Below are 25,933 nucleotides of genomic sequence, written 5' to 3'. Positions count from 1 at the left end.
CTAGCCAATCTAGGAGACACCACTCTCCAAGAAGTAACAAATGGTGTGTTGATGATGAACTCCTTGCTCTTGTGCTTCAAATGATAGTATCCCCAACACTCAACTCTCTCTCACAGGATATGGATTTGGTGGAAAGAAGATTTGAGTGGAAAGCAACTTGGGGAAGGCTAGAGATCAAGATTCATATGGTAAGAATGGAATATCTTAGCCTCAACACAAGTGTAGGTGGTTCTCTCTCAGAAAAAGGTAAGTTGGAAGTGTAGGTTCGTTCTGATGGCTCTCTCCATGAATGAAGAGGAGGTGGAGGGGTATATATATCCTCCACACAAAATCTAACCGCTACACATAACTTGCCAATCTCGGTGGGACCGAATTGATAAACTCGGTCGGACCGATTCAGCAAAGCGAGTGACCGTTAGGGTTTTCGATGGGACCGACATGCAACTCGGTAGGATTGATATGGTTAGGGTTAGGGCATAACGTAATCTCGGTGAGACCGATTACACAAACTCGGTGATACCGATTTTGGTAATAAGATAACCAGAGAGTTGGTCAGGTAAACTCGGTGGGACCGATTCGCTCATTTCGGTGAGACCGAAATGTTACAAAAGGGAACCAGAGAGTTTACATTGCAATCTCGGTGGGATCGCTCATCTCGGTGGTACCGAAACGATACGAAGGGAAACAGAGAGATTACAATCCCATCTCGGTGAGACCGAGATCCCAATTGATGAGACCGATTTGCCTAGGGTTTGTAGCAGTGGCTATGACACTCGGTGGCGCCGGATAGAAAGAATCGGTGGGGCCGAGTTTGACTTTTGGTTTAGGTCATATGTGGATGTGAGAACTTAGTTGAGGGTTTTGGAGCATATCACTAAGAATTTTGAGCAAGAGCCTCATTAAGCAACACCTCATCCCTCCTTGATAGTATTGGCTTTTCCTATAGACTCAATGTGATCTTGGATCACTAAAATAGAAAAATGTAGAGTCTTGAGCTTTGATCTTGAGCCAATCCTTTTGTCCTTATCATTTTGAGGGGTCCACTTTTCTCATCCATGCCATGCCAATCATTGAGCTTTCCTAAGATATTAATCTTGAAATGGCATTAGCTCAATGAGCTATATGTTGTTAGGAATTACCAAAACCACCTAGGGATAGTTTCACTTTCACCCCCTACCTCGTGGCCTCCCTGTTGGTTGCTTGACGTAGGGTCCAAGTCTCCTGGATCATGTTCAGTGAGAAAATCACGTCCCCGAAGGTTTCATTCCGTTTGGACTCCGTTTGATATTCCTTTTCTTCGAAACCCTAAAATAGGCAAAAAAACAACAATTTTGGGCTGGGCCTCCGGTTAATAGGTTAGTCCCAAAAATAATATAAAAGTGGATAATAAAGCCCAATAATGTCCAAAACAGTAGATAATATAGCATGGAGCAATCAAAAATTATAGATACGTTGGAGACGTATCACACACCTTGCAACACAGGCAAGAACTCCTTCTTTGAATGTTCCATTTTGAACTACTTCAAAATCTTGTCAAGGTATGTACTCATTGAAAAAAATTATCAAGCATCTTGATCTATCTCTATAAATCTTGATGCCCATGTGTAAGCAGCTTCATCGAGGTCTTTCTTTGAAAGAATCTTTTCAAACACTCCTTTATGCTTTCCAGAAAAAATCTACATTATTTCTGATCAACAATATGTCATTCACATATACTTATCAGAAATGTTGTAGTGCTCCCACTCACTTTCTTGTGAATACAGGCTTCACCGCAAGTCTGTATAAAACCATATGCTTTGATCACTTTATCAAAGCATATATTCCAGCTCCGAGATGCTTGCACCAGTCCATAGATGGATCGCTGGAGCTTGCTCACTTTGTTAGCACCTTTAGGATCAACAAAACCTTCTGGTTGCATCATATACAACTCTTCTTTAAGAAATCCATGAAGGAATACAGTTTTGACATCTATTTGCCAAATTTCATAAAATGCGACAACTACTAACATGATTCTGACAGACTTTTAAGCATCGATACAAGTGAGAAAATCTCATCGTAGTCAACACCTTGAACTTGTCGAAAACATTTTGCAACAATTCGAGCTTTGTAGATAGTAACACTACTATCAGCGTCCGTCTTCCTCTTGAAGATCCATTTATTCTTAATGACTCGTCGATCATCGGGCAAGTCAATCAAAGTCTATACTGTGTTCTCATACATGGATCCTTTCTCAGATTTCATGGCCTCAAGCTATTTTGCGGAATCTGGGCTCATCATCGCTTCCTCATAGTTCGTAGGTTCGTCATGGTCAAGTAACATGACATCCAGAACAGGATTACCATACCACTCTGGTGCGGATCTCACTCTGGTTGACCTAGAAGGTTTGGTAGTAACTTGATCTGAAGTTACATGATCATCATCATTAGCTTCCTCACTAATTGGTGTAGGAGTCATAGGAACAGATTTCTGTGATGAACTACTTTCCAACAAGGGAGGACGTACAGTTACCTCATCAAGTTCTACTTTCCTCCCACTCACTTCTTTCGAGAGAAACTCCTTCTCTAGAAAGGATCCATTCTTAGCAACGAATGTCTTGCCTTCGGATCTGTGATAGAAGGTGTACCCAACTGTCTCCTTTGGGTATCCTATGAAGACACATTTCTCCGATTTGGGTTTGAGCTTATCAGGATGAAACTTTTTGACATAAGCATCGCAACCCCAAACTTTAAGAAACGACAACTTTGGTTTCTTGCCAAACCATAGTTCATATGGCGTCGTCTCAATGGATTTAGATGGTGCCCTATTTAATATGAATGCATCGGTCTCTAATGCATAACTCCAAAACGATAGTGGTAAATTGGTAAGAGACATCATAGATTGCACCATTTCTAATAAAGTACAGTTATGATGTTCGGACACACCATTATGCTGTGGTGTTCCAGGTGGCGTGAGTTGGGAAATTATTCCGCATTGTTTCAAATGAAGACCAAACTCGTAACTCAAATATTCTCCTCGACGATCAGATCGTAGAAACTTTATTTTCTTGTTACGATGATTTTCCACTTCACTCTGAAATTATTTGAACTTTTCAAATGTTTCTGATTTATGTTTCATCAAGAAGATATACCCATATCTTACTCAAATCATCTGTGAAGGTCAGAAAATAACGATACCTTGCCGCGAGCCTCAACACTCATCGGACTGCATACATCAGTATGTATTATTTCCAACAAGTCTGTTGCTCGCTCCATTGTTCTGGAGAACGGACTCTTAGTCATCTTGCCCATGAGTCATGGTTCGCAAGCATCAATTGATTCATAATCAAATGATTCCAAAAGCCCATCAGCATGGATTTTCTTCATGCGCTTTACACCAATATGACCTAAACGACAGTGCCACAAATAAGTTGCACTATCATTATTAACTTTGGATCTTTTGGCTTCAATATTATGAATATGTGTATCACTACGATCGAGATTCAATAAACCATTCACCTTGGGTGTATGACCATTGAAGGTTTTATTCATGTAAACAGAACAACAATTATTCTCTAACTTTAAATGAATAACCGTATTGCAATAAACATGATCAAATCATATTCATACTTAACGTAAACACTAAATAACATTTATTTAGGTTCAACACTAATCCCGAAAGTATAGGGAGTGTGCGATGATGATCATATCAATCTTGGAACCACTTCCAACACACATCGTCACTTCACCCTTAACTAGTCTCTGTTCATTCTGCAACTCCCGTTTCCAGTTACTAATCTCAGCAACTGAACCAGTATCAAATACTGAGGGGTTGCTAGAAACACTAGTAAAGTACACATCAATAACATGTATATTAGATATACCTTTTTTCACTTTGCCATCCTTCTTATCTGCCAAATACTTGAGGCAGTTCTACTTCCAGTGACCAGTCCCTTTGCAGTAGAAGCACTTAGTCTCAGGCTTAGGTCTAGACTTGGGCTTCTTCACTTGAGCAGCAACTTGCTTGCTGTTCTTCTTGAAGTTCCCCTTCTTCCCTTTGCCCATTTCTTGAAACTAGTGGTCTTGTCAACCATCAACTCTTGATGCTTTTCTTGATTTCTACCTTCATCGATTTTAGCATCACAAAGAGCTTGGGAATCGTTTCTGTTATCCCTTGCATATTATAGTTCATCACGAAGTTCTAGTAACTTGGTGATAGTGACTAGAGAACTCTGACAATCACTATCTTATCTGGAAGATTAATTCCCACTTGATTCAAGTGATTGTAGTACTCAGACATTTTGAGCACATGCTCACTAGCTGAGCTATTCTCCTCCATCTTGTAGGCAAAGTGCTTGTCAAAGGTCTCATACCTTTCGACATGGGCATGAGTCTGAAATACTAATTTCAACTCTTGGAACATCTCATATGCTCTGCGGTGTTCAAAACGTTTTTGAAGCCTCGATTCTAAGCTGTAAAGCATGGTGCACTAAACTATCAAGTAGTCATCATATCGAGCTTGCCAAACATTCATAACGTCTGCATCTGCTCCTGCAATCGATTTATCACCTAGCGGTGCATCAAGGACATAATTCTTCTGTGTAGCAATGAGGATAATCCTCAGATCACGGATCCAATCCGCATCATTGCTACTAACATCTTTCAACTTAGTTTTTCTCTAGGAACATATCAAAAAATAAACGGGCAGCTACATCGCGAGCTATTGATCTACAGCATAGTTATGCGAATACTATCAGGACTAAGTTCATGATAAATAAAAGTTCAATTAGTCGTATTACTTAAGAACTCCCACTTAGATAGACATCCCTCTAGTCATCTAAATGATCACGTGCTTCAAATCAAATAAACCATGTTCGATCATCATGTGAGATGGAGTAGTTTTCAATGGTGAACATCACTATGTTTATCATATCTACTATATGATTCACGCTCGACCTTTCGGTCTCCAGTGTTCCGAGGCCATATCTGCATATGCTAGGCTCGTCAAGTTTAACCTGAGTATTCCGCGTGTGCAAAACTGGCTTGCACCCATTGTATGTGAACGTAGAGCTTATCACACCTGATCATCACATGGTGTCTCGGCACGATGAACTGTCGCAACGGTGCATACTCAGGGAGAACACTTATACCTTGAAATTGAGTGAGATATCATCTTATAATGCTACCGCCGAACTAAGAAAAATAAGATGCATAAAGGATAAACATCACATGCAATCAAAATATGTGACATGATATGACCATGATCATCTTGCGCCTTTGATATCCATCTCCAAAGTACCGTCATGATCTCTATCGTCACCGGCATGACACCATGATCTCCATCATCTTGATCTCTGTCAATGTGTCATCACACGGTCGTCTCGCCAACTATTGCTTTTGCAACTATTGCTATCGCATAGCAATAAAAGTAAAGCAATTACATGGCACTTGCATCTTATGCAATAAAGAGACAACCATAAGGCTTCTGCCAGTTGCCGATAACTTCAACAAAACATGATCATCGCATACAACAATTTATATCTCATCATGTCTTGACCATATCACATCACAACATGCCCTGCAAAAACAAGTTAGACGTCCTCTACTTTGTTGTTGCAAGTTTTACGTGGCTGCTACGGGCTGAGCAAGAACCGTTCTTACCTACGCATCAAAAACCACAACGAGGTATAGTGATTGCTTTTTGATCTTCAGAAAGAACCCTGTTCACTGAATCCGATTCAACTAAATCTAGAGAAACAGACACCCACTAGCCACCTGTGTGCGAAGCACGTCGGTAGAACCAGTCTCGCGTAAGCGTATGCGTAATGTCGGACTGGGCCGCTTCATACAACAATGCCGCTGAATCAACAATCAACTAGTGACGACAAGCAATATGTATATACCCACGCCCACAACTCCTTTGTGTTCTACTCGTTCATATAACATCTACGCATAAAACTGGCTCTGATACCACTGGTGGGGAACGTAGTAATTTCAGAAAATTTCCTATGCACACGCAAGATCATGGAGATGCATAACAACGAGAGGGAAGAGTGTCGTCCACGTACCCTCGTAGACCGTAAGCGGAAGCGTTACGACAACGCGATTGATGTAGTTGTACATCTTCACGATCGACCGATCCCTAGTACTGAACGTACGATGATACATCTCCAACGTATCTATAATTTTTGATAGTTCCATGCTATTATATTATCTGTTTTGGATGTTTATGGGCTTTATTATACACTTTTATATTATTTTTTGGGACTAACCTATTAACCCAGAGCCCAGTGCCAGTTTCTGTTTTTTTCCTTGTTTTAGAGTATCGCAGAAAAGGAAAAATCAAACGGAGTCCAATTAACCTGAAACTTCACGGAACTTATTTTTGGACCAGAAGAAGCCCACGGAGTATCGGAGTTGGATCAGGAGAGTCCCGGGCTGCCCACGAGGGTGGGGGGCGCCCACCCCCTGGGCGCGCCCACTGCCACGTGGACAGCCTGGAGGTCCACCGATGTACTTCTTCCTCCCATATATACCCATATACCCTAAAAACTTCGGGGAGCACAATAGATCGAGAGTTCCGCCGCCAGAAGCCTCCGTAGACCCGTTCCGGCACCCTGCCGGAGGGGGAATCCCACTCCGGTGGCCATCTTCATCATCCTGGCGCTCTCCATGACGAGGAGGGAGTAGTCCACCCTCGGGGATGAGGGTATGTACCAATAGCTATGTGTTTGATCTCTCTCTCTCGTGTTCTTGAGGTGGTACGATCTTGATGTATCGCGAGCTTTGCTATTATAGTTGGATCTTATGATGTTTCTCCCCCTCTACTCTCTTGTAATGGATTGAGTTTTCTCTTTGAAGTTATCTTATCGGATTGAGTCTTTAAGGATTTGAGAACACTTGATGTATGTCTTGCGTGGGATACCCGTGGTGACAATGGGGTATTCTATGATCCACTTGATGTATTTTTTGGTGATCAACTTGCGGGTTCCGCCCATGAACCTATGCATAGGTGTTGGCACACGTTTTAGTCTTGACTCTCCGGTATAATCTTTGGGGCACTTTTTGAGGTTCTATGTGTTGGTTGAATAGATGAATCTGAGATTGTGTGATGCATATCGTATAATCATACCCACGTTTAGTTGAGGTGACATTGGAGTATCTAGGTGACATTAGGGTTTTGGTTGATTTGTGTCTTAAGCTGTTATTCTAGTACAGACTCTAGGGCTGTTTGTGACACTTATAGGAATAGCCCAACAGATTGATTGGAAAGAATAACATTGAGGTGGTTTCGTACCCTACCATAATCTCTTCATTTGTTCTCCGCTATTAGTGACTTTGGAGTGACTCTTTGTTGCATGTTGAGGGATAGTTATGTGATCCAATTATGTTATTATTGTTGAGAGGACTTGCACTAGTGAAAGTATGAACCCTAGGCCTTGTTTCCTAGCATTGCAATACTGTTTGTGATCACTTTTATCATTAGTTACCTTGCTGTTTTTATATTTTCAGATTACAAAAACCATTATCTACTATCTATATTGCACTTGTATCACCATCTCTTTGCCGAACTAGTGCACCTATACAATTTACCATTGTATTGGGTGTGTTGGGGACACAAGAGACTCTTTGTTATTTGGTTGCAGGGTTGCTTGAGAGAGACCATCTTCATCCTACGCCCCCTACGGATTGATAAACCTTAGGTCATCCACTTGAGGGAAATTTGCTACTGTCCTACAAACTTCTGCACTTGGAGGCCCAACAACGTCTACAAGAAGAAGGTTGTGTAGTAGACATCAAGCTCTTTTCTGGCGCCGTTGCCGGGGAGGTGTGCTTGAAGGTATATCTTTAGATCTTGCAATCGAATCTTTTTGTTTCTTGTTTTATCACTAGTTTAGTTTATAAAAGAAAACTACAAAAAATATGGAATTGAGTTTGCCTCATACGCTTCATCTTTTTAATATCTTTCGTGAGTATGATGGAAAGGAAAATTCTGCCAAAGTGTTAGAAGAAGAATGCATTAAAATGTTTGGCACTAAATATTTGAATGATGAGCATGATTGCAATGTTGTTAGTATGAATTCCTCGAATATCCATGATGCTAATGATATGCAAAGCCACAAGCTTGGGGAAGCTATGTTTGATGAAGATGATATTTTTTGTCCCCCAAGTTTTGATGAGAAAATTTATTATGATGAAAGCATGCCTCCTATTTATGATGATTATATTGATGATAGTGGACTTGGAGAGGTCATGACTTTATTTTGTGATGAATCCACTATTCCGGAAGAGGTTCCAATTGATTATGAGAACAAAGTTTCTATGTATGATGATTATTGTGATGACTTGTTTGATATAAAGAATAATGATAACCATGAAACTTGTCATCATGATTTTAGTTTTCAATTGGATTATGCCTCACATGATAGTTATTTCGTTGAGTTTGCTCCCACTACTATTGATGAGAAGAAATTTGCTTATGTGGAGAGTAATAAAAATTCTATGCTTGTAGATCATGAAAAGAATGCCCTATGTGATGGTTATATTGTTGAATTCATTCATGATGCTACTGAAAATTATTATGAGGGAGGAACATATGCTTGTAGGAATTGCAATAATATCAAGTTTCCTCTCTATGTGCTTAAAGTTTTGAAGTTATGCTTGTTTTGCCTTCCTATACTAGTTGATTATTGTTCCCATAAATTGTTTGCTCACAAAATCCCTACGCATAGGAAGTGTGTTAGGCTTAAATGTGCTAGTCATATTCTTCATGATGCTCTCTTTATGTTCCAATTCTTATCTTATATGTGAGCATCATTGAAATCATCATGCCTAGCTAGGGGAGTTAAATGATAGCGTTTGTTGGGAGGCAACCCAACTTTATTTTTGTTCCTTGATTTTTGTTCCTGATTAGCACTAAATAATTTATCTAGCCTCTGTTATGATTGATTTTTTATGTTTTAGTTAGTGTTTGTGCCAGGTAGAACCGTTGGGAAGACTTGGGGAAAGTCTTGTTGATCTTGCTGTAAAAAACAGAAACTTTAGCGCTCACGAGAATTGCTGCCATTTTTTATTGGAGAGTGATATTTAGTTAATTGTTTTTGCAGATGATTAATAGATAAATTCCTCACGTCCAGCAATTTATTTTATAATTTTTGAGGTTCCAGAAGTTTTTGTTAGTTACAGATTACTACAGACTGTTCTGTTTTTGACAGATTCTGTTTTTCATGTGTTGTTTACTTATTTTGATGAATCTATGGCTAGTAAAAGAGTTTATAAACCATAGATAAGTTGGAATACAGTAGGTTTAACACCAATATAAATAAAGAATGAGATTATTACAGTATCTTTAAGTGGTGTTTTGTTTTCTTTCGCTAACGGAGCTTACGAGTTTTCTGTTAAGTTTTGTGTTGTGAAGTTTTCAAGTTTTGGATAAAGATTCGATGGACTATGGAATAAGGATGTCGGAGTAATGGGCCACGGGTAGGCTAACCCGAGGCCTAGAACCTTTCAAGACATCGAGGCTGACTGCGCCCCTCAGGACACCAGGATGGAGAGCCGCCTTCCAGAGGCCGGCTAAAGGAGCAGCCGACTGCCCGCATGCGGCCGAGTCCTGGAGGCGAGGTCAAGACGGGCCGACTCCCGCCTGGCGGCTCCCAGAGAAGCCGGCCATGGGGAGTCAGCCCACGACACCAACAAAGCCCATGCGCTCATAAGGGGGGATGGGACGGGAGTGACAACAGTAAAGCCCACTCCCTCCCCTTTTCATGGGATGGCTAGGCCAGAGTGCGCCGTACCAGTGGAGATCTCCGTCCGGCGAGGCACTGTTGCCATGCCATCCCTGACATCAGCAACAGTGGGCGGAGTCCTGCACCCACGATCGCCTGTCGGTACGGTCCACGGATGATGGGCCCTACCGGTCAGCGAGAGTCCAGAAGACGGCAAGAGCGCCACCAGTCGGACCCGAAGGGAGCCGGCCCCCGGAAGTCGGCCTGCCCCTCCCACGGGTCCCACACGCCATTAACCAGATGAGACGGGGAGTGGCTACAGTAATCGCCCGCCAGGTAGCAGGGCTGTAGCCATGACCCCATGACCAAGCCTGTGTCATTAGAGGCACGACTATAGTAATCGGCAGCCGGCAAGACTCGCAAGCGGTGGGTACGGCCTGTCGGCATCGTACCAGACCAGTCGGCGGGGCCCACCAGCCGGCAGGCCCCAACAGTTGGCATAGAGGCCGGCAGGCAAAGAGACTGACGGCTGGGCCCTGCGCCCAGTCGGTTTACCATTATACCCTTGCGGGGTAGGCCTATATAAACCCCCCAGGGCACCCATGCAAAGGGTTTCGACCCATTAGAACTAGATCAGACCTTAGAGAAGGGGGAGAGCTGGCCTAGTCTCCTCCTGTTCACAGATACAGCTCGAGGAGCACCATTGTACTCACTTTTGCCTTAATGATCATGCGGAGACCCCGCAGAGCAGGACTAGGGGTGTTATCTCCTAGGAGAGCCCCGAACCTGGGTAAAGTCCGCCGGCGTTCGTGTCTACGCCTCATCCCGTTTCCAGGCACCGGCGACGTTCTACTCGCCCCCACCATGATAAGCCATCCATTGGCATATGTCGCACCCAACCCCCGGTAAAGGAGTGGCAAGAGCCTAAGCTTGGGGATGCCCAAGGCACCCCAAGGTAATACTCAAGGACAAACAAAAGCCTAAGCTTGGGGATGCCCCGGAAGGCATCCCCTCTTTCGTCTTCGTTCATCGGTAACTTTACTTGGAGCTATATTTTTATTCGCCACATGATATGTGTTTTGCTTGGAGCGTCATTTTATTTACTTTTGTTTTGCTTGCTATTTGAATAAAATACCAAGATCTGAAATTATTAAATGTTAGAGAGTCTTCACATAGTTGCATAATTATTCCACTACTCATTGAGCTTCACTTATATCTTTTGGAGTAGTTTGTAATTTGCTCTAGTACTTCACTTATATCATTTTAGAGCACGGTGGTGGTTTTATTTTATAGAAATAGATGAACTCTCATGCGTCACTTATATTATTTTGAGAGTCCTAAACAACATGGCAATTTGCTTTGGTTATGAATTTAGTCCTAATATGATGGGCATCCAAGAGGGATATAATAAAAACTTTCATATAAAGTGCATTGAATACTATGAGAAGTTTCATACTTGATAATTGTTTTGAGATATGGGATGGTGATATTAGAGTCATGCTAGTTGAGTAGTTGTGAATTTGAGAAATACTTGTGTTGAAGTTTGTGATTCCCATAGCATGCACGTATGGTGAACTATTATGTGTTTAAGTCGAAGCATGATTTATTTATTGATTGTATTCCTCATGAGTGGCGGTCGGGGACCAGCAATGGTCTTTTCCTACCAATCTATCCCCCTAGGAGCATGCGCGTAGTACTTTGTTTCAATAACTAATAAATTTTTGCAATAAGTATGTGAGTTCTTTATGACTAATGTTGAGTCCATGGATTATACGCACTCTCACCCTTCCACCATTGCTAGCCTCTCTAGTACCGCGCAACTTTCACCGGTACCTTACACCCACCATATACCTTCCTCAAAACATCCACCATATCTACCTATTATGGCATTTCCATAGCCATTCCAAGATATATTGCCATGCACCTTTCCACCGTTCTGTTTATTGTGACACGCTCCATCATTGTCATATTGCTATGCATGATCATGTAGTTGACATTGTATTTGTGGCAAAGCCACCATTCATAATTCTTTCATACATGTCACTCATTAGTCATTGCACATCCCGGTACACCACCGGAGGCATTCATACAGAGTCATATTTTGTTCTAAGAATCGAGTTGTAATTCTTGAGTTGTAAGTAAATAAAAGTGTGATGATCATCATTATTAGACCATTGTCCTAGTGAGGAAAGGATGATGGAGACTATGATTCCCCCACAAGTCGGGATGAGACTGAAGACGAAAATAAATAAATAAAAGAGGCCAAAGAAGCCCAAATAAAAAATAAGAGAAAAGAGGCCATAAAAAAGAGAAGGCCCAAATAAAAAAATAAAAATAAAAATAATGAGAGAAAAGAGAGAAGGGGCGATGCTACTATCCTTTGACCACACTTGTGCTTCAAAGTAGCACCATGATCTTCATGATAGAGAGTCTCCTATGTTGTCACTTTCATATACTAGTGGGAAATTTTCATTATAGAACTTGGCTTGTATATTCCAATGATGGGCTTCCTCAAAATGCCCTAGGTCTTCGTGAGCAAGCGAGTTGGATGCACACCCACTTAGTTCTTTTTGTTGAGCTTTCATATACTTATAGCTCTAGTGCATCCGTTGCATGGCAATCCCTACTCACTCACATTGATATCTATTGATGGGAATCTCCATAGCCCATTGATATGCCTAGTTGATGTGAGACTATCTTCTCCTTTTTGACTTCTCCACAACCACCCTTCTATTCCACATATAGTGCTATATCCATGGCTCACGCTCATATATTGCGTGAAGATTGAAAAAGTTTGAGAACATCAAAAGTATGAAACAATTGCTTGGCTTGTCATCAGGGTTGTGCATTATTTGAATATGTTGTGGTGAAGATGGAGCATAGCCAGACTATATGATTTTGTAGGGATAACTCTCTTTGGCCATGTTATTTTGAAGAGACATAATTGCTTAGTTAGTATGCTTGAAGTATTATTATTTTGATGTCAATATTAAACTTTTGTCTTGAATCTTATGGATCTGAACATTCATGCCAAAATGAAGAGAATTACTTAGATAAATATGTTAGGTAGCATTCCACATCAAAAATTATGTTTTTATCATTTACCTACTCGAGGACGAGCAGGAATTAAGCTTGGGGATGCTGATACGTCTCCAATGTATCTATAATTTTTGATTGTTCCATGCTATTATATTATCTGTTTTGGATGTTTATGGGCTTTATTATACAATTTTATATTATTTTTTGGGACTAACCTATTAACCCAGAGCCCAGTGCCAGTTTCAATTTTTTCCTTGTTTTAGAGTATCGCAGAAAAGGAAAATCAAACGGAGTCCAATTGACCTGAAACTTCACGGAACTTATTTTTGGACCAGAAGAAGCCCACGGAGTATCGGAGTTGGACCAGGAGAGTCCCGGGCTGCCCACGAGGGTGGGGGGTGTGCCCACCCCCTGGGCGCGGCCCCTGCCTTGTGGACAGCCCGGAGGTCCACTGATACGTCTCCAACGTATCTATAATTTTTGATTGTTCCATGCTATTATATTATCAACCTTGGATGTTTTATATGCATTAATATGCTATTTTATATGATTTTTGGGACTAACCTATTAACCTAGAGCCCAGTGCCAGTTTCTATTTTTTTTCTTGTTTTAGAGTATCACAGAAAAGGAAAATCAAACGGAGTCCAATTGACCTGAAACTTCACAGAACTTATTTTTGGAATAGAAGCAACCCAGAAGACTTGGAGTGTACGTAAGGGAAGCAACGAGGAAGGCACGAGGCAGGGAGGCGCGCCCACCCCCTGGGCACGCCCTCCACCCTCGTGGGGCCCTCGTGGCTCCCCTGATGTATTTCTTCCGCCTATATATATCCATATACCCTAAAACTATCAGGGAGCACAATAGATCGGGAGTTCCGCCGCCAGAAGCGTCCATAGCCACCGAAAACCAATCTAGACCCGTTCGGGCACCCTGCCGAAGGGGGCAATCCCTCTCCGGTGTCCATCTTCATCATCCCGGTGCTCTCCATGACGAGGAGGGAGTAGTTCTCCCTCGGGGCTGAGGGTATGTACCAGTAGCTATGTGTTTGATCTCTCTCTCTCTCTCGTGTTCTTGATTTGGCACGATCTTGATGTATCGCGAGCTTTGCTATTATAGTTGGATCTTATGTTTCTCCTCCCCCTCCACTCTCTTGTAATGGATTGAGTTTTCCCTTTGAAGTTATCTTATCGGATTGAGTCTTTAATGATTTGAGAACACTTGATGTATGTCTTGTCGTGCGTATTTGTGGTGACAATGGGATATCACGTGATTCACTTGATGTATGTTTTGGTGACCAACTTGCGGGTTCCGCCCATGAACTTATGCATAGGGGTTGGCACACGTTTTCGTCTTGACTCTCTGGTAGAAACTTTGGGGCACTCTTTGAGGTTCAATGTGTTGGTTGAATAGATGAATCTGAGATTGTGTGATGCATATCGTATAATCATACCCACGTTTAGTTGAGGTGACATTGGAGTATCTAGGTGACATTAGGGCTGTTTGTGACACTAATAGGAATAGACCAAGAGATTGATTGGAAAGAATAACTTTGAGGTGGCTTCATACCCTACCATAATCTCTTTATTTGTTCTCCGCTATTAGTGACTTTGGAGTGACTATTTGTTCCATGTTGAGGGATAGTTATGTGATCCAATTATGTTATTATTGTTGAGAGGACTTGCACTAGTGAAAGTATGAACCCTAGGCCTTGTTTCAACGCATTGCAATACCGTTTGTGCTCACTTATATCATTAGTTACCTTGCTGTTTTTATGTTTTCAGATTACAAAAACTATTATCTACCATTCATATACCACTTGTATCACCATCTCTTCGCCGAACTAGTGCACCTATACAATTTACCATTGTATTGGGTGTGTTGGGGACACAAGAGACTCTTTGTTATTTGGTTGCAGGGTTGCTTGAGAGAGCATCTTCATCCTACGCCTCCTACAGATTGATAAACCTTAGGTCATCCACTTGAGGGAAATTTGCTACTGTCCTACAAACCTCTGCACTTGGAGGCCCAACAACGTCTACAAGAAGAAGGTTGTGTAGTAGACAACATCCACCGACATACTTCTTCCTCCCATATATACCCATATACCCTAAAAACTTTGGAGAGCACAATTGTAAGGGCATATTTATCCCTAAGGTGTTTTGGTGATTGATGACAATGCTTTTGCGGACTAATCGTGTGCCTTGAGTTTCCCAGACGTTTCATCGCTAGGCACAAGATGGTTTGGTGCCCCTCGAAGACTATTGAAGACGGCATTTTTCTACGTTTCTTTTTGGTGGATTTGAGTCGTAGGAAAGCCGTACTATTAAGAGGGGGTCCACGTCGGAAAGGTTCGGGTTGAATTATCACGTACACGTTTTCTTCCTTGTCTCCACCTTTCCCATACGCATTGGAGCATCCTCCGTTTATCCTCTTTGCTTTGTCTTGGTTGCTGATGTTGGGCTTGCGGTAGTACTGCTCCCACTACAAAAAGAATACACTTTCGTGATGGTGCGTGTTTGTCACAGTAGGTCACGTTTTCTGTCATGCATGTACATCCATGACAAATTTATGACAAAATCAAGATAGTCATACCTGTGCTGTCGTAGAAGTGTTCCATGACATTGCCAAAATTATCATCACGGAAGTGTCCACTTCCATGACGATAAATCACGCGTCACAGAAATGTTTTCGTCAAGGGTGACCGACACGTGGCATCCACCGTAACGGAACACCGTTAAGCTATCGGGTTGGATTTTGGATCCGATAACCCGTTAACAGCCACAACCAATGCTGATTTTCCACGTGTAAAGTTCTCATTGGCTGACAGATCCACGCGTCAGCTCCGCGTTGGCACTGGTGTCACTCATCCAACGGTCGAGATGGGCCTATGATATGTTGACACGTGGACCGGCCCAAAAGTGGCCCACAAAGATTAAATGGGCCGGCCCAACCAAAGGCCCATAAGATTTAGCGGACCATAATGGGCTGGCCCAGCTAAAGGCCCACAAAATTTAGCGGACCATAATGGGCTGTCCCAGCTAAAGGCCCACACGATTTTGCAGACCATAATGGGCCAGCCTAGCTAAAGGCCCACAAGATTTTGCGGAACATAATGGGCCAGCCCAGCTAAAGGCCCACAAGATTCTGTCGACCATAATGGGCCGGCCCAGCTAAAGGCCCAACATTCTCTATCAAATCGGCCCGTCAACGGCCTGTCCTAAACTTGTCATCAACGCGGCCCATGGTCACTTCTGGCCCGTTAAGAGTCCGCTAAGTAATTGGGCCGAATTACGGCCCGATGTATTTCCGACCTGTTAAAGGTCCGGCTTCATTTGGGCCCATTTATAGGCCATCAAAAATTTCGGCCCATAAACGACTGTGAAGGATTTGGGTCATATTCGGCCATGTCTGACATTCGGCCTGTTAGAGGCCCACTATAGCTTTGGGCCACTTTCGGCCTGTTAACGCTGGACGTAAACCATGGGCCATATGTGGTCCAACGTCATATCGGGCCCATTAACGGCCCATATAAAAATGACGATAATCTAGCCTGACCGAAGTTCCGGCCTGTTAAAGGCCCGTGTATTAGGTCGGCGCATTTACGGCCCGTCCGAATTTCGGCCTGTTAAAGTCCAGTCGGTTATTTGGCACAATCAGGGCCCAATCTCACTTTCGGTCTATTAAAGGCCCATGTATTTTATGGGCTCGAGATATTTACACCTGTAAACGGCCTATTTTTACTGAGGGCCCAAATTATGTTTAGGCCTGTTAAAGGCCCACTATGGGCACATGCCTACCAGAAAAATATGAAAGCTTATGCTGATTTAGGCCCAGATATTTTTAGTTGGCTACATGCCAATTTTGGCCCGTAATCATTTTTAGCCCAATTGGAATGGGCCCGACGAATGTTGGCATGTTGGGCTCCTACGAAGCTTTTGGCCGAATTACTAAGATAAACCTACACTATACAAAATAGCGTCGTAATTACTACAGCCTGAGGCAGCATCATAAATGTTGTATCACAACAAAATAAATTCCAACCATACAACAAAAGGCCTGTTGGCAAAAAGTTTACAGTCCTTCCAGATAAAAGCACCATCAGATGTATAGAAGCACAGATCATTTGACCTGAGTGCTAATGTTTCAGGCTGTAGAATCTAATGGAGCAGCACGATCTCCACAGTTTTTCTGCCATTGCTCTTGAACAACGAAGCGAATGTCTGATAGTCTTGTTTCAAAACCATTCATATCTTGACGACATTTCTCAACCACTATTCTTGTTTCCCAAACAACGTCCATTAGGGATTGGACTTGTGTCTGGAGCACAGATATATCACTCTGTCTAGCAGGAAGATTTTGTTCAGTAGGCGATTTGGACGAGGTTACCTGGACAACCAACCCAGAATTACGCAGGAAGGTGCTTTTTGCACTGTTAGTGGAGAGATACTGACGCACTGTAGCAAGAGGTGACATTGTGCCTGTAGTAGCCTCGTCACCTTTAGGTGGTTGTGGTTGTTCAATCATTTGTTCCATAGCATCCTGAAAGTTTGAACTTGTAGATTAGTGTACCAGATAAGTTACTAATGAGACAAAAACAAACAAAGTAGGTTAAAACGTTTATACATAACTTATTTTGGTGAACTACTTTAATACATTAGCATGTATTGTAGTGCCAACTACATAATAAAATCACTTTCGGAACATATGTCCATGTAGCATGCCTACTGTATTGTCTATTTCCTCACATTCGTTGACATCTAAGGATAAAGAGACATGGTTTAAAGTAGGAAGAACATAGTATGACATCATTCATATCATGGGCAAACAGATATAAAACAAACATGCTATTTTATCATTGTGTGCGCACGTGAACATAACAACTAGATTACAGATCAAGACCAAAAGAATATCCTTCATCTCTTTTAAACCATGTAAGGTGAAATGATACGTTAAGACAACTGTGAATAAAAGTGAACAGAGTAACTGACATTGGCTGCAAACCAAGTAGTTAAATGAACGCATCACAGTACCAATCAGTTCAAGGCAGGAGGAGTAAGGACTTACAACAGCGGCTTGAACTGGTGTGCTCATGCCCTTCATCTTGATGGTGTGGCAATCCTTGAAGATTTGACTGCATTCGGTTCAGGTTCTTTTTGGTCCGCACGGGATTTCCTCTGTATTTGGAACAAGTCAATATAGATATGATAATATGGCACAAAAAAAGAAGGAAGTAGCAGCTATTTACAAGAGCCTCACAGTGTGCAATATAGCTACGAGATCCTGTGGTCTGTTGGAATTTCACTTTAGAACGGTTGGTTTTGTTCTTCAAACAGTTAGCCTAGAAGAAGATACACTTGTAAGACACATACATAAATACAAGTTCAATATGTGGTCTGATCAAATACATATAGCCTACCTGATACTTTGGGTCAGACCAGTGTTTAACGAGGACTCTCCAGTCTTCATCTGTAATATATTCCACTGGAGATGTTTGGCGATTTCATTGTTAGCCTTGCCTTCAAAGTGAGATTTTCTAAGGTGGTACCGATACTGTCGCAGAGCAGACTGAAAAACATGAGTGCATGCTTGTCTAGTTGCATCATCTTTCGGATCCAACTTGAACCTCATCTGTTGAAAAAAGAATGTGAGTCTTATTAGGAGGAAGCTAGAAAGTATGGGACAGAGCAAGACAACATTACTAATTGCGATGAATAACATTACTTACGGATAAATGGTCAAGGAAGGTGTTAAACTGGGTATTGTCTTTCTCATTCCTGTACTGGATCCACGTTGGGAGGATACGTGCATGACACCTAACGGCAACGGCTGCCTCTGATACTAACTTGGCTAACTCTGTAGCATCACGTGGCCTTTTTAAACCTGCCTCAAAATGGATCTCCATTCTTCCTCCTTTAGATTTTGTTAATCTGTCAAGCATTATCCCTGATGTCTGTTTCCGCTTGCGCCGTGGTGCTAGTTCAACAACGAATATGGAAAGTGTTAGTGTACATCAAACTGTGAGAGTACATATAAAGGAGCATGCAACTGCAACTTGACTCGGTCAGGTACCGTCTTGGTGTTGATGCTCATGAGGTTCATCTGATCTTGCCAAGTCCTGTTGTGTCAGCAGTGCTTCGAAAGTAGTGTTAGGTGTGAAGGCAGCTTGGGAACTGGCCAGTTCTGGAGCAAACGAACGAGTAACTGGTTGAGATGCTGGTACAGTTGAAGCGGATGCTGCAGCTGATGGAGCAGGTGATACTATGTTTGTAGATTTAGCCGGTGAACTTGGACCTTCTACTGCACTATAAGTACCAGCAGAATCTCGATGGCAGAACCTTTTCCGTTTCACCCGACAAGTAACATCACTCCCTACTATATTATTTTCCTTGATCTTTTTTGACTTTGCCATGTCAAGCTGTACCCACAACACAAAAGAATAAAATCACTCTTCAGAACTCATTGATGCATGATACAGACAAGCAATACTTTGATGTAAGACAACCGTATGAGGATGGAATATGTAAGAAACACAGGACGACATGACATAGTCACAGCTACGATGTGCAAACTAACAGAAGGATTTTCAAGAAAATAGAAGTAATGCAAGCTAGACACCATATGAAAGATGCAACCAATATTACCCTGCCAAGTTAGAAGTGTCTTGTCATAAGTGGCAATTCAAAAAATTAGAAGCAGTACAACGTAGAAATCAATGCAAAATGCAACCACTATCAAACTGCCATGTTAAAAGCGTCCAATCATGAGTGACTGATGCGGGATACACAACAGCAGTACTTTGATGTAAGAACATGGTATGATAGATAGATGCAGTGTATTCTAGACACAGAAAGCCATGTCATATGCACATGTAAAACATATAAACTCAGCTGGTGCAATTTAATCAAAATAGAAGAAATACAGGCTAGACAACATATGCAACATGAAACCAATTATCACACTATCAACTTAGAGCAAGCACCTGCGATGGTGGAGTACGAGAGATGAACTCATCATGTAGACTTGGGACTTCAACTTCATTAGCAGTAGCAGTGGCAAATCTAGAGACTCTCTGTTTGCGTCGGTGCGGAGGACCACCAACATGCCCTAACTTACTCTTTTCCTCCCTATTTTCTGATATTGCCTTATGAAGTCAAAACCACAAGAAGATGAATAAAATTAGCTCTGCATAATTGGTTGATGCATGATACAGACAAACACTACTTTGATGTAAGGCAAGTGTAGGATAGGAGGATGGAATATATACAAAAAAGACAGCGTTTCATATTCACACGTAGGATAGGAGGATGGAATATGTATGAAAAAACAGTAAGCGGAAGGCATTTCAAAAAAATTAGAAGAAATGAAAGCTAGGCACCATATGAACATGCAACCAATATCACTCTATCAGGTAAAAAGTGTCGCGTCGTAAGTGCCATTTCAAGAAATTAGAAGCAGTACAAGCTAGAAGACAATGCAAGATGCAACCTACATCACAGTCCCAAGTTAAATGTGTCTTATAGGTAAGTGATCGTTGCAGGTATAAGTTGTAAGCTATGCAAATGCAATTCAACATAATCAGAAGCAATACAAACTAGACATCATACAGAAAACGCAACCACGTATAACAGTTCCAAGTAAGAGCAAGCACCTGTGATGGTGGAGTAGGGGAGATGTGCTCATCATGTACACGTATGTTCTAGAAACAGGAACACGTGTCATATTCACATGCATTAGGTGTAAAGTAAGCAGATGCAATTCAAGTTAGAAGCAATACAAGCTAGAAATCATACACAACATGCAACCACATATAATAGTGTCAAGTTAGAGCAAGCACCTGTGATGGTGGAGTAGGGGAGATGTGCTCATCATCTACACAGCTACGTTGACTGTCCAGCCTTGTGTTGTCTTGCGAATCTTGTTGGGAGGATGGCAGAGTAGAATCTGTAGAGACCCCCTGTTTGAGTTGCTCCGAAGGACCACCATCATCCACTGCCGGACTAATTTCCTTCAGCTGTAATGATTTTGCATTGTGAAGTCAAACCGATAAGAAAAAGGAAGAAAATTCGCTCTTCAGAACTCATTCATGCATGATACTGACGAACACTACTCGGATGAAAGGCAAACACATGATGCGAGGATGGAATATGTACGAAAAACATATTGTTGTGACATATTCACACCTATGATGTGGTAACTAAGCAGAAAGCATTTCAACAAATTAGAAGCACTGCAAGCTAGACACCATATGAAAGATGCAACCAATATCACTCTGCCAAGTTCAAACTGTATGGCGTTCAAAAAATTAGAAGCGGTACATGATAGAAATCATATGCAAGACACAACCAATATCACAATGGCGACTTAAAGGTGCCTTATCATAAGATATAGTATGTACCCAAAACAGGAAAGCGTGTCATATTCACATGTATCATGTGTAAGCTAAGAAGATGCAGTTTACACTAATTAGGAGCAATACGAGCTAGACACCATATGCAACATGCAACCAGATATCACACTGCCAAGTTAGAGCAAGCACCTTGGATGGTGGAGTAGGGGAGCGGAGACTTGGACCTTTTAATGCACTATCAGTACAAGGAGAATCGATACAGATGCTCCGTTTACGTTGCTGCAGAGGACCACCATCATCGCCTTCCTTACTCTTTTCCTTCCTCATTCTTGATTTTGCCTTGTCAAGTCAAACCCACAAGAAAAAGGAATAAAATTTGCTCTTCAGAACTCATTGATGCATGATACTGACGAACACTACTTTCATGTAAGACGAACACTACATATCACACTGCCAAGTAAGAGCAAGCACCTGCGATGGTGGTGTGGGGGAATTGCGGTGATCAACTAGAGAGCTACGTTGGCTATCTTCATTTAGCCTTGTTGTTTCTTGAGAATCATGTGGGGAGGATGACACTGCACTCTTTAAAACGAGTATGGCGTCTCATAGAAACCCACCCGGGTGACTGTCTCATCATAAGTGATTGACGAGGGATACAAAAGAGCATTAGTTTGATGTATGAACATGGTTAATAGACATATGTAGTATGTATCAAAAACAGGAAGGCATGTCATTATCAAAGGTATAATGTGTAAAGTAAGCAGATGCAATTTAACCAAATTGGAAGCAATACAAGCTAGACACCATATGCAACATGCAACCACATTTGACAGCGCGAAGTTAAAGCAAGCACCTGGGATGGTTGTGTGTGGCAATTGAGATCATCAACTGCAGAACTACGTTTACTGTCTCCAACTGCTGACACTGCACCCGTTAGAGCGCTGGAACGCTTAGTGCTTATCATCGAATTACATTGGAGCGACTTCTGTCTTTTCTTTTCTGCATTCATCAACACTGCGTCAGAGTCTGAAATACCCATGCATAAAAAACAATAGTGTGAGTATGGGTGAAGTGCGTACACAATTAGTACAGTGTAAAGGTAGTAGATAGCAGGTTGGTGAGAAATAAATGATGGGAGACATATGATAGCTCTACAACATGCATGGCACACTAAATTACTACAGGATTCTATGAAAATAACAGTCGAATGAAAGCAAATAGGTCAGTCCATTTTTTCTGCACCGTACGATGTACAAAGAACGGGCAGATCACCTTCATCTACCTCCAGCGAGTCAATGTTGACGATCTTCCTCGAAACGCCAGCGACATCCGGCCCAGGATCCCTCCCCTGCCTGCGCCCTCCCCTCGACCTCACCACACCGCCGTTCTTGGCACCGCCCCCCGGCCATCCATTGAAGCCCCGCCGACCTCCAGATCGGGTGCAAGCAGCTCCTGCGCCTCACACCCCTATGATAGACACCGATGTGCCGCTTCCCCGGGGAACATGCGGACTAGGTTCTCTGCGCGCCTAAGCGGGTGCTGCTTCTTTTAATTATGGTTTGACTGACCCTGAATTGAAATCCAGGCGGGCTACTGACCTCTGGCAAAGGTGAAATAGTAAAAGGGAGGAAACCTTGTGCATTTAGTATCACAAAGAAGATGCAGTAAGAAGCGCTCAACTAGTTTCTTTCGTGGGATCAATACGGTGTGAGCGGAGACGTAAGATTTGCACGAATAAGGGAAGAGGAGTACCTCTTTATGCTGGCAGTGCTGTGTCCTCCTTATGTTTTTCCGACGATCTTCTTGTTGTTCGCCGGAAACCAGAAGTTGTGGAGGACGGTGCAGCCTTGGACGAACCCATGGCCAAGTTGTTGAGTGTGGTGCGATGGCCATCTGTCGGCGGCAGGGAAGCAGATCCGAGGTGGCGAACGACGGCGTAGCGGGAACAACTCCGGTGCGGTGGACGGTTGCGATAGTGGAGCCACAGTAGTGAGGCGCAGGAGGGCGTGATCGGAGTGGTTCTGGTACGGCGCACGTCGGCGTCGTGGAGGCAGCTCTACCTCGGCTTCAGCTGCTAAGTCCTTGAGGGCGTTGCGGTTGCGATTGCGTTGGACGACGACGTCGGGGTACCGGCTCCGGCGTGATGGAGGAGGGCGGTGGCGGATTGGCCGCTATGGGGTGGAGGACGGAGGAGGCTGGGGTTTCGCGACTGGTGGAGAGGGCGTTTTTGCGCCCACGGAGTATGAATGGGGAAAAGGAGGGAGGCGGGGAACTAAGGGGGAACAATGTTTCAGTTTGAGATGCACTTGTTTGAAATTTGGGGAAAGTTACAAAATTTCCCCCGATCTAAAATTTCGGACATATTGCGGGTTGGGGGTAGGACAGTCATGTCAGGTGTCCCAAATGTGGTCGGGATAGATTTCGGCCGAGCGCATGGGTAGGCGCCCACGACATATGAATGCTTCTTTGGCGTCTTGGTGAAGTTACAAACCTACCCCGGTTTAGACCTTTGGACATCGGGCCGATAGGCTACACGGGCCAGAGTCAGGATAGTAATTTCCTACCACAAAAACATTAGTATCGCGCGGTTTCGGGTGACTAGAGGCCTATTTGGCGCTTCGTTCAATATTTGGGAGCAGAAGCATTAACGTTTTCGGTTCTCTTGAATTGAACTTTCAGGATTTGTCAAACTTCACAAATCTTTACTCTTGAAAATCCTAAAGCTACGATTATTTTGGAATGGAGGGGGTACATTTGAATATACATTATACACGAGTATATATTAAAAAATATGCAACTTACCTCAGTTCATGCATGGTTCCAGATATAATCTCCTTGGTTGCAAAACCAAAGTTAGATATGCGTATGAATATATATAGCATGTTCAAACTCACAACAAAGATTGATGCCCCCTTTTACATCTGATTTACAAATGCCATTATCTCGGGTTCAAATAGATGAATGCACTTCCTATGAATTCGAATCTTCGAAACCCCCTTTATGTTGAATTCGACATGTATTCTATTTCGTAGCTAGAAATTTGGAATCTATCCATGCAAGTGACAAATGTATAAAGTGCTTCACACTAACAACATGGAGTGCACTAATTAATGTTTACATATGAATTGCAAAAGCATCCATTGCTTGTATTTCAAACCGCTCTCACTCTATGGATCGATAATATGAAATAAACACATGCACATGCTAGAATTCAATTGCAGTTGAAGAAAGAGCCTACTCCTGGTACTGTATATTAGTGATAGGGGTGTGTACAAAGTACACGTGAATACCAGGCATTGTGCATGTGTGTATACTATCGACGAACTAGCCCCCAAGCTTGTATAACATACTAAGGGCGTAGGGTTACAAATCATATATAGCCGGCTTATCACCAGTGGGGATAGAGTCCTCCGCGACTCTGGTAGCTTCGTGTTGTACGCCGAGTCCTCCACATGGGTCTTCGTATAGCACGTCTCGGTCCAACCTATATGTGGCGCAGGATGGAACCGACCCATGAGTCTTCATGTTGACCCACCACAACTAGAAATGATGTGCCCACCACACCACACACGCAATCGGCCACTAAGAAAATAAGCATATACAATAGTACAACGGTATCTAGCTCACGATACGTCTCCATATTTTGTTGATGACAATGACGGACTTTGCATTTGATGCGTGCTCCGTATTTTGTTGACGACACCTACGGTCATTATATTTGAAGCGAAAACATGATATGGTCACTGGACTTCAGAATAAGCCCATCACGGTCACCACATACATTTTGTCGTGCTAACCAACATGTGGTTGGATGGTTAGAGGACAGTGGTTTCTCGAGCCTACCAAGGTTAAAGTCTTAGTGCACACATTTATCTTGTGTTAATTTCAGTATTTTCCGGAGATATACGTTTAGTGGGAGGAGACGTTCCACTCAACTACGAGGCACCTATGGTGACTTCGTAAAATCTCAAGATGATATATGCTGGCTGTCGGGGGTTTGGTGCGACATATGCCAAAGGATGGCTTATCATGGTGGGGGCGAGTAGAACGTCGCCGGTGCCTGGAAACGGGATGAGGCGAAGACATGCACGCCAGCGAATCTTACCCAGCTTCAGGGCTCTCCGAGGAGATAATACCCCTACTGCTGCTCTGCGGGGTCTCCGCATGATCACTATGGCAAAGCGTTTACACGGTTGCTCCTTGAGCTGTTTCTAGGAGGTAGGAGAGGGCAAGGCTAGCTCTCTCCCTTCTATATAATATGGTCTAGAGCTAATGGGTTCCAACCCTTTACATGGGTGCCCTAGGGGGTTTATATAGGCCTACCCCCAGGGGTACAATGGTAATCCGGCTGGATACGGGCCCAGCCGTCAATGCCTCTGGCCTCCGTCTTCTCTGCCGACCGCTGGGGCCCGCCGATTGGTGGGCCCCGCTGACTGGCCTCGTACGGAGCTGACAGGCCGCGTCCGCCGCAGGCGGGTCTTGCCGGCTACTGATTACTGTAGCCGTGCTTCTAATGACGCGGGCTTGATCATGAGGTCGTGGCAACAGCTCCGCCGCCCGGCGGGCGATCACTGTCGCCACTCCCCATCACATCTTGATTAATGGCGCGTGGGCCCCGAGGGAGGGCTCGGCCGACTCCCCCGGGCCGACTACCGACGGGTCTGACTGGTGGTCCTCTTGCCGTCTCCTGGGGTCTCACCGACTGGTGGGACCTGCTACCTATAGGCCGTACAGGCAAGCTGTCGTGGGTGCAGGATTCGGTCCTGCGGTGCTGATGTCAGGGCCGGCATGGCAACAGTGCCACGCCGCACGAAGATCTTCCGGGGTATGGCGTGCTGTGGCCA

The sequence above is a fragment of the Triticum urartu genome, chromosome 1A (genome assembly GCF_056163025.1).
Source record: "Triticum urartu cultivar PI428250 chromosome 1A, HENAU_Tu73, whole genome shotgun sequence".
Taxonomy (NCBI): domain Eukaryota; kingdom Viridiplantae; phylum Streptophyta; class Magnoliopsida; order Poales; family Poaceae; genus Triticum; species Triticum urartu.
Note: the sequence above shows the minus strand (reverse complement) of the source record.